We start from the raw sequence: 11,247 nt of genomic DNA, 5'->3' as shown, positions 1-11,247 counted from the left end.
CCACACGTGAACGATTTTCTGTGACGATATCTAGCCGTTTTACAAACGGGGGCGTTCCCTAAATTTGATTTTAATATTAACCACGTAATGCTTGTTTGCTTACGGACAGTAATTGATACAGCACGCTTATTACGCCTCTAATGTCTGTAATTATTTTCGAATTCGTCGGCTCTTGCTCAAAGCGATGGATTATTTAACGGTTGCTTCAGTTACTGAATTAATTTAACGTTCGGTGTTCATGCCACGTATAAAATTATTGTTTACATAGAATTCCTTAATTAAGACATAATTAAGTAAAAAAATCTCTAATAATAAAATAAATGAACATAAGATATTATTTCAATACTATTACGCAATTTAGTATTTAAAATATTATTTTAACTTATATTCAATGTTATGGAATATATGTAGTTATAGAAAAGTCAAGTCAAAAGTCAAAAATCTTTATTCAATATAGAAGTGTTTACACTTGCTTATTGATTGTCAAAAATCTACCACCGGTTCGGAATTTAGCACCTCGGACCTGAGAAGAACCGGCGAAAGAAACTCAGCGGGATATATATATATATATATATTTTTTTTTTTTTCATAATTATTTACATCATATTGATATCTAATTGAAATAAAATTATAACTGCTAACCAAATGACAATTATTGAATGCACGTGTTAACCACCAACTCGTAGAGGAGTAGCGTGGTGGTATAACGTCCAAATCTCCGCATAAGATGAGCTCAAAAGTAAGATATTAATATGCTTTCAGTATGTGCTCTACAAATTATCACCTAAGTATTTATATGCATATGTAATAACAAATCTTTAAAAATATTTGAATCACAAGTTAACACTAACTCATATCAAATACAGGTAAAGTCTCCCCTCGCAGAGATTATGGCGGTGCCATCAAATATGCATAAAGGCGGTAAAATGCCACGTTTAACCGCTCCCCGACGCCTCCGTTGTCACCTGCCAGCTTCGCCAGCCACTCAGCCCGCCACAATTGTCTCCAGACAGATGCTCAGACGATAGTAATTAAAAATTGCCACCGTCTCATAAATTTACATGCACGTGTTGAGAATAAATAGACGGTTTCGTGAGAGATGTTTCATTTTTGGTACTGTATGACAATCGGTATATTTAAACACTCCACCGGGGAAATGACGAACGTATTTTCTTTTTATTACCATACCGCAGAATAAGAATGATAAATATATAACAAAATGACGCTGAACTGTTAGAATAATATTTTTAAACTATCTATTGCAATATTAAAAAGTCATCGAATTAAATAGATGTTAAACTATTAAGAAAAACATTTCACACAAAATTAATTTATAATCGTATTAATATTTAAAAGCATGTAGATGTTTCATTGCTGGACTAAGACCTCTCATTTTTAAGGTGAAGGTTAGAAGCTTACTCCATAATGCTGTTCTAATGCTGGTTGGTTGGATACACGTGGCAGTTTTCCATCTTGGTTTCCTCACGTTGTTTTCCTTCACTGCCGAGCACGAGATGAATTATAAATAAAAATTAAGCTCATGAAAATTCAGCAATGTTTGTATGGGTTTAAACTCGGAATCATAGGTTAAGATTTACGTCCTCTGACCAGAGCTAGGCTATCGCGACTCAACTATTACAAAACGATTAAACAATTTTTTAACTTTAAATTTTTTATTAGTCTAAAATATTAAGAAAAATATCAAGAATATTTCTAAGTAAAAAAGGTTTAATTGTAACACACTAATTTTAATGATATTTTGTATATCTATACTCTGTAGAGTGATTCTCTGATTACATCTCACTTCTTACTGTAGTAATCAGTTGTATTTTGCTATAAAGTAATAAAATTCTCAATGGCAAGGACATTAATACATTAATTTAAAATTCTTCATCCATTTGAAACTTTTTCTTTTGTACCTAAAGTTGGCGGTGCCTTGAAAATGAAAAGAATGGTTGATTTCATTAAATGTGTCTCTGAGTGGTGGTGACCACTTAGCAAAATGCACATAACATCATGACTTAAAAAACCTTATTTACTTACATGGACTATTAAAATAAAGTAGTTATTACTATACTTACTATTAATGTATCATTTTAATCAATACTTAAAAATAAATCAATAAAAATATATTTTAATTAATGTATGCATTTGCAAGCGCAAGATTTTTAAACATCTCTTATCACGTAACCTTACCAACAAGAAACGCAAGAAATTTACAACTTGTCTTTTTATAAATTAAAGTGAACAAATGTACATTAATTACAAAGTATGTATATTAATTACAAATATATTAACTTTATAAACAAATAAAACCTCTTTTCCATTAAAATAATTTGATTATGAAATAAATAATATAATCGATGAGGTATAAAGTTAATCAAGAACAAATCTTAAACAGATCTTAAAATACTCAATTATTATTAGTTATTAATATTAATATTATATAGTATATTAGGATTGTAATAATATTTTCCTAATTAATTTTATACATGAGATGAAAATAATTCAGTAATAAATAAAATCGTATTTAATATTCCAATTGTTACAGAAGGTTTTCAAGTATATATTTGCGAGAGAAGAAATATCAAAAGTACGTTTCGAGGATACCGTCAGAATTACTCCCAGGCTGTTATTTACAAATTAAACTGGTATATATAAGTATATGTTTGTTTAGCGATACGAATACTTATGACTTAGCGACGAAATCTACAATCCCATTATAGCAATCATCTTCCCGTTCATTACGCGACGCTAAGATAGTAAATTTAAATTAAAAGCCCCTTGTTAGTTGAACTATACACGAGTATGAATTAGTGTCCATTGTTACAACTCGACATAAATATCGGCCATGTTTATGTCAAGACTCTACTCCTTACTCTACTGCTACGACTCTAAGGCCTGTGAATTGTTTTAGTACAGATAGTACATATATGTATTAAATGTAACCGAAATTAAACTAACTTATAGTTAGCTATAAAACTCGTACTAGAGGTTCAGCTATGTAACACGTGCGTAAAAACATTGTAGTAAAATTTATTCAATTAAACAGCTGAGGAATAAAACGCTATTTATTTTATAGTTTTCTTCTTATATAACATTTATTTTGTGTATGAGTGTATTCTATCTATCTAGATTATATGAAGCAAAATAAGTCAAGAATTGTAATTCTATGAAATTTAACATATTAAAAGAGAAATTATAATTGTATAAACAGCTACATCAGTCCATTAACACCATGAATATTAAAATTAGTCAATTCTTAAATCTGAATAATTAAATTGTTAAATATTCAAATTATTTTATTATGTTTAACGCTTTCTTCGTTCGTTTGTAATCATTGTAAGGAAATAAACATTTGGAAAGTTAAATTGCCACGTCATATAAGACGTCGGTATAATGGAAACGTATTACATTGTAGCAGAATGAATGTTCATTTACTAAGCGAAAATTGGAATTTCGCGAGTGACACCCTTATGGAGCAGTTTTAGTTACTGTTTTAATTTGAATATTTTCACTTATTCCGTAAAAGTTTACAATGGACTTAAAATCCGGCCAAATAATACGGTCGAAAATTTACGTCACGTTAAAATGTCATAGAGTCATATTTTATAACATAAAATTCAAGACCGAGTCAAATTTTACAATTGTTCAAGATTAATTCGCAATAATGTCTGAATAAAAAGGGATTTAATTGAGTTTACAAAAAAAAGTTTTATGTATGTAAATTAAAAAAATATGTGATATTTTAAATTTTCAACGAAAGTACTCGTCGTTGTGTTAGTCAGAAGCCAATTTAGCCGTCGCCGTCTTTACCGTATCTTTAATGAACACTCGTAAGCGTACACTACTTTACGTATTGTGGCTGAGACGTAGCTAGCTTTGAGGGAAATGAGTTGAGCGCCATTTGCGGGATTTGAGTTCTCTAAACGATTTGCTTTTATGATTTCATTTTCACTAATATATTTCTTATACCTATTTTTGTAAGTTATAACGTAACTGGTGTAACACACTCTTTTTTTTTGGCGTCTTTAACGAATCTTGTCAAGGCAATGAGTTCGATACATGCTGATGCATAGCTTAGTCTAGTATTTCCACTGTTGTTTTAGCTTTGTTGATTAATTTAATTTTTAAAACTCAAGTTAAAAACGTTAATAAATAAGGCGTATTTCTTGATAAAATAATGTAGATACAAAAGTTTATTTTGTCATTAAATTAACAATTGCTGATTTACATGCAGGATACCTTCCTAATTTAAATTTCAGAAAAGAGTCCTGAGTTTCTCGACGCTTCTTCCTAACTCATTGTATAAAGGTGACCTACGATCAGCTAGGCTCACTTTTCTACGTTCATAGTATTGATGTAAGATATTGCCTTTTTATTATTTCTATAACAACGCCTTTAGTAACTTAACTTTAACAAATATAATCTTATTAATTTTTTTGCAGTCTTTACTTTTAGTCGTTTCACGCACACTAAGACATCTTATAAGTACGAGCGTCACTCACTCATACTAATGCACCCCCATAGAAAATTAACGTGGAGGGGCGCGCCTTCGTGAGAACTGCAGTACATCCCAATGTTTAAAAATCAATTGGGCATTACTAATTATTTCTTTTAACAATTTCCATTTTTACTAATCCATAACTTAAATATATAATGATTGAATCTCCCAGTTATTAAAACAAATATCATAATAAAATCAGTATTCGTTAATATAATATATATTGTAGATTTAAAAACATTATTTCTACTACGTATATACGTAATCAATTTTATTGACACTGATTTTATTCTCATTCTAAATTCAATTTTCTTCTGATTCACATTATAAAATATAATTTGTAACATGAGATCAAATGTCTACGTAAGACATGTTTTTAGAATGTCTTATGATTTAATACAATATTCAGTATCAAATTTAAATTCAGATCGTAAAGACTTAAATATGGGATCATCATAGTTTTAGTGCGTACGTATCACCATAAACATTCAACGTGAAACTATCCTAAGGGAGTTTTTTTTTCCTTGTAAAACAATGTAGGCCTAGGGAAATGCTAATACGGGGCGGTTCCGTACAAATTGATACTCGATCGTCGCTCATATAAAACACTCTGAACGAGATCGTTCCATGAATAATAAAGAACTGCCTCACGGTGGTGACGCGACTTTATAGCTTGCCGCCTTCCTACTACGAATCCGTCTTTAGAAATAATAAAATATCGTTTTTATTTACGCGGTCAATATTTATAACATAGCATTTGCTAAATTATCAATAAAAATATTCGATGCACTTATAGCTACAGTATTCAAAGATACAAAAACTTTCTTAGTATTTTTATTATTTAGATAGAAAAGTAGATTTATAATAAAAATTATATCAATACCCACATATATGCTACGTCTGAGAAAGTACTACTTATTAATCGATTAATAATAATACTCTTCATTGATATTTTTTGTTTTCTTTTGAAAGATAAGTGAGCCAGTGTAATTAAAGACTTAACATTTTAGATTTTATAATTGCCAACGCAATTACGGTGCAAGGAGTGGTCCATACTATTGGCTGTGCAATGGACGAACGTGAACACTTACCGTCAGGTATATTAGTTTGTCTCTCTTTTTAAAGAAAATTTTGATTTGATGTATAGAAGTCATTAAGAATTTTTGTACTGTTATATATGTGCTAAGATTAAAGATAATTTAGTTTTAGTCTATTGATAATAAGCACCGTGTTATTGAATGTATTCACTGTAAACGAACGAACTGGACACGCAGCGCAAGCAAAGCCATCTCCGAATAAAAAACTGAGATCATTTTTGAAAACGATTCAGCAAAAGATTCACTTCCGTCACGTGAAACACCACAGCCTCATCATAACACGCATGCGCTACTTTAGACGTATATTTTATTGAAAACTGAAATTGAATTAAATCAACTTCTTAAACTCTTGATGCGAGTATTTCAAATATATGAATTCGTCTCAGGAGACACGTACAGTATGTGATAGGATTTATTCACTGCACGTCCGTTATAAAACATTACTCCGATTTTTATGCGACCTATGTGCCAGTATTTCTTTTGTGTTTTCATTGAACTCGTTCAACTTAATATATCCCCTTGCTATATAAAATATTTGTAACATTTAAATAAATAGATGATGGCTAGATATAATTAGGTTTAAATAATACTTTGAGTTGTATTCTAGTTTTAAATTAGTCAGTGTAATTAAAGGATATACATATGTACGTGCTTATATTATCAATATCTTAACGAATAACAATGTATGTGAAATAAATCAAGAAACAATAAATCGCTCTATTCCACTCGTGTGCCTGTATTTTTGGTATTAGTATTGTATTTTTAATTAGGAGATACATGGAAGCAAATACAAATATATAATATAAAACTAAAATCATAACTCTTTATCCCAAGGAAAAGTCGGTTAAAATATAAAATATTTTAGCTTAAAATCAAATACATGAAAATTTCATATAGTAGCGTGGATCTATAAGCCAAATTGCTATTACAGTTAATCTCTCGTAAATATCAGGTGGAATTAAATCACTCCATGTCAAATAATCCAGTACACGATCGACGATTACATTAATGGAGTACATTTGTAATAGTGTAGCATGGAGCTACGAAGTTTGCTACGATATGAGATGGTACTATAATGTATGTTGTTTTATTCGTGTGAATATAAATCATTTGTTTGGATGTAGCTTTAAGTCCTTGTGATTTCTATATTAATTCGAATCTTATGTCTATTAACTTTAAGTGTGCTAGAATGTATAAAATGGTGGTGAAATAGAAATATTTTAATAACAAGATGATATAAATAGTCCATATCTTAATAGTACCATATTATAATTTAGGAACTTATTTAATATATAAATTTATTCTAAATAAAGTGTAATATTTTATATTGTAATAGATCGATATTTTGATTTTGAGATAACACAAATATTTATTTGTCAGTTTCTTTTTTGTATTTTTTTTTTTGAAAACCTTTAATATTATAATTATGACGAAGAATACTTGAGCACTTGTTTTTCTTGAAAGTAGTAATATAAATAATATAAAAACTTTTTATAATTTTAACTCAAATGAATTTAAATTTAGAATCGCGTACACGGTGGCACGCTAATAGCGCTATGCGTAGTGTTTACTTATGGAATCCGCACTGACAATTAGCTCTTTATACGATTAACCCGACATCCGCAGGTGTCACGAGCTCATGACACGACAGCGTTCATTGCGTGAATGTTCAGTTACGCGTCACTCGTTAACCGACTATTAGTGAAGATTTTGATTAATTGGCGTTTAGGCATACTATTGCTATTTATCTGTACAATATTAGTAAACGCCTCTTTGTGTATATTATTTTGTATAATAATTACATTTATTTTTTTAGAACTACCAACAATATATTTTTTTTTATTTTTTTTAGTAAGACAGGTAAGTTGGCACCACCACATTGGTACTGCAAGAAATATTAATCATGTCTTATTACACCAATGCGCCACCAATGTTGGGAACCAATATCGCTTGTGCTTGTGGTTACAGTACATAAAAGTTAATAATTAAACAGCATCATTAAAAATATGTAATTTCAATGAAGAGTTAAACTCAAAACTGATTTATTTCGATACGATAATAATATTAACATATGCATATTTAAACAGACTTACGCTGCTTTATAATGTTATAGTTACTCAAGTTAGGAAGTCCTTAATAACGCCTATGCTCTAAGACTCGGTAAGTAGTAGTTATTACGTCTATATCTGAATATGAGGGAATATCAAATGTGCATTCAGCGGTGAGGGAGGACACCGAGTGTCGTGAGAGACGCTGGAGGCAAGGAAGTGAGCACAAAGCGGCGGCTTCGTGGTGTCTCGCCGCGATCACAGATCTATACTCATTTTATAATGTAGAAATGACAAAGAGTAAAAAACAAAGAATTATTCTAACAAATAATTAAGTCTAAAATATTTTTTTAAATGGATTATGTAATTGCTTTTTGACTTCTTCGCTACAAAAATATATTAAATGGTGTAATTTAAAAACATTTCCTGTTAACATTTCATTAATAAACATCATTCAAAATATCAACTCAATTCCCTACTAAATATTTGTATTTGTTTATTTTTTTATAAATTTTATAAATAAAAAGACGGTCTAAATCTTCGTTAGTCTATGTAGTACCTTAAACACAGAGAGAAGGAGTCTGATTCAACAAGCGAGTGCATCGGCCTTCAACAGCAGGCAACATAAAGATATTGAGCATGCATTGTCGCGGCTGGTATTGTTCACGGGCATCACCTGCGATAACACCGTCCGCACTGGCCGCTTTGTCTACCTAATTGTTATATTCTGAACAAAGACTCCGCAGAAACAAACGACGTCAGAGCTTGTTAGCTCCCGGGCTAAATGCTCCACGTAATAACATGTCTTCAAACAATTGTTCAATGTTTCCAATACGTAAGGAAATTGGCTATATGCGATTGCGAATCAAATACTATTGTTGCGTAGCGTAGCGTCTGCCATTTCGAACATTTAGCCGATATGATTGATAAGCGGCCAATAAAACTACGAGGCGGAAATAAGGAATTCCATCGGGTAGTAATAAAACGAGGGGTCTTGCTACGTCGATACAGCGCTAATGATCTTCATTTTCAAATTTCCAGCGGTTCGACGTTTATTCGTTTTAAAATGTTCGACTTGAGCGGCGTCAGTGCTGAGCGATCGTCCCCCGCCACTCTATGGCATCAATCATTTTTAGAGGGTTTCTGTTAACCAAGTTTTCTTCCTGCCTTCATCCTCAACTTTTACATCGAATGATCTCGGTTAAACCAACAGAACGTTCCGTCTCGAAACCGTGTTTTGTATTATTTTTTGTGAATAAATAATATTATTTCTCAAGGGATAGGGGATTGGATTTCGTTAAATATGGTTTAGTAATTGAATTGAAATCTTTCAATGTCGGCGTTCAATTAAGCTTTAGATTTCGTGCTTGATGAGGGCATTTTCCTTTGTTTCTGAGAAAATAATGTTATAATTCAATTTGTTTGATTCAAATGAAATGCTTTTGGACTTAAAGCTAATCTTAACTGGTACGTGATTCCCTTGAAGGAAAGGTTGAAAAGATTATATTCTTAAAGTTTTGTAATGATCGTCAACAGTGCTTAATCTTTCAAATACGCTTTATGTTTCTTCAATATATTATATATTAAAGAGACTTAAAGCTAACGTGAAATATACTAATGATTGAGTTGTGGAACTATTGTGCGAGACCAAACTTGGAATGAGTTTCCATGGATTTGAAATGATTTCGAATGTCCGAAAGTTATATGCGATATTGACTATATATAATATAATTATAACATTTAAAAAATACACGTTTCAAAATAATGTATCATCGCAAGTAAGATTTGAACATTTCACGAGTGAGGTACGAAGTGAGTTTTTATAGAATAACACTATACTGGTCTTGATTTCTGCTGATTTATCTATATGTATTTTATCTTAGTATATTTTGTACAAATGTCGGTAAAGCTAGAACTTTACTTCAATTATGAGAAATATAGAATTGACAATTCATCCTCGTCATGATGGTAACGTTTTTTTTTTTTAATTTAAATTAGATATGGGGTTTTGCAAACAGGTCATCTGTGTCTGCTGGTAAGTGTTCGCAAAAGTCCATAGGCATTAGAAATATTAACCATGCCTTATAGCGACAATACGCTACTTATTTTAAGTAAGATGTAGTGCCTTTATGACTGCTTCTCTAAAAAACGTTTTTGAGGAGTAGAAAATTATCATCAAGATCCAAGCTCTATTACGAAGTATGCTATTGTTAAGAGCGAATGTTATGTTGCCATATATTTAAACCTTAAAGCCGTATAGAGCCTTAATATCTTCACTAATTTTGACGAATGAGGTTGCATTAGATTCATGAAAATTCCCATGAGTATGACTGTATGTCATCGTCAAACTAAGATAGTTACTTGTAAATTTTAATTTAATAGACTTATAATTCCCTTTAAATGTAGTTTTTAGATTAAAGCAAGAAAATGTAATCTAAACACATTAATTATAGTATATCCATAACGGGCCTGTCAAAAGTGATTAATGCTAATGTCGGACGCAAGATTTTTAACTAAGTTAAGATTAAAATGGCTTACGGTATTATAATCGCGGGCTTGGGGCGGATCCGTCATCCCCCGGCAAATTACAGTGACACATCCAACGGGAAATTCTGATCCAATACAATTGAGACGATACCTTAGGCGACGCTGCGATTATTATTTTTTTGTTCTAAATTATGCTATAACAATCATGACATTAGTAGCTTTTAATGTATTTCTTTTTTAATAATTGTTTTCTTTCAGTGTTATCGAAATTGTTTGTTTTACATCGATTACTCAATTTTAATTATTAATTCGATTTTAAATACTGAATTTTAAAGACTTCATTACATTTAGTATTAGTAAAGTAATTTCATATTTTTATTTTATAATAATTTAAATACGTATATATAGATTAGAGCTCGTAGTTTAATATATATTTCGTAATATAATTTCATGTTGGTAATAACTTTTGACATTCAATTTTATCTTCTACACTCGCTGCAAATAAACTTTAAAAAAAAATATGACAAGAGTTTCTTAAAAAAGTCACAGAGTGTGCAGAATGGTTCCCTTAATGTAATTTATATATTCAATTACCTATTATAATATTTGAAGCTTAAACAACATCGATTCTTATTTCCAATAGGAAACAATTTGTGGTAAAAGTCTGCGCTGATATTATCGTGACGTGAGCGGAGGGCGCAGTTTTTATATTTTTGCTCACAGGGGAGATTGTTGCCTGATCTTTGTTTTATGAAAACGATTAAGAAAAGCATATTTGAAGTGTGTACTCAGGCTTTATTTGCGCCCCGAGAGGGAAGCCACGCTTCATTGATCTGTAATCGTTTTTCACATTTTATTGCTGCTTGCCTTATTTATTTGAGGGTTATGAGTGTGTCGGGGAGATGAAGTTGTTTCGCTTAGTTTCGGTTTAATAAATCTTATTATATTACGTTATTTGTCTTGCTGAAGGTATACGAGCACTAATGCTAATAATGATGTGGTATGTCATAACCAATATTGTTGAACAGGCATACAATAAAATGTTGGGATTGAAAAAGTGTTTAATAATTATAACATTGCTATTTAGGTCTGACATAAAAGTAAAATATTC

The sequence above is a fragment of the Vanessa tameamea genome, chromosome 8, assembly GCF_037043105.1.
Source record: "Vanessa tameamea isolate UH-Manoa-2023 chromosome 8, ilVanTame1 primary haplotype, whole genome shotgun sequence".
NCBI classification, from domain to species: domain Eukaryota; kingdom Metazoa; phylum Arthropoda; class Insecta; order Lepidoptera; family Nymphalidae; genus Vanessa; species Vanessa tameamea.
The sequence above is the reverse complement of the archived record's forward strand: the minus strand, read 5'-3'. Positions refer to the sequence as shown.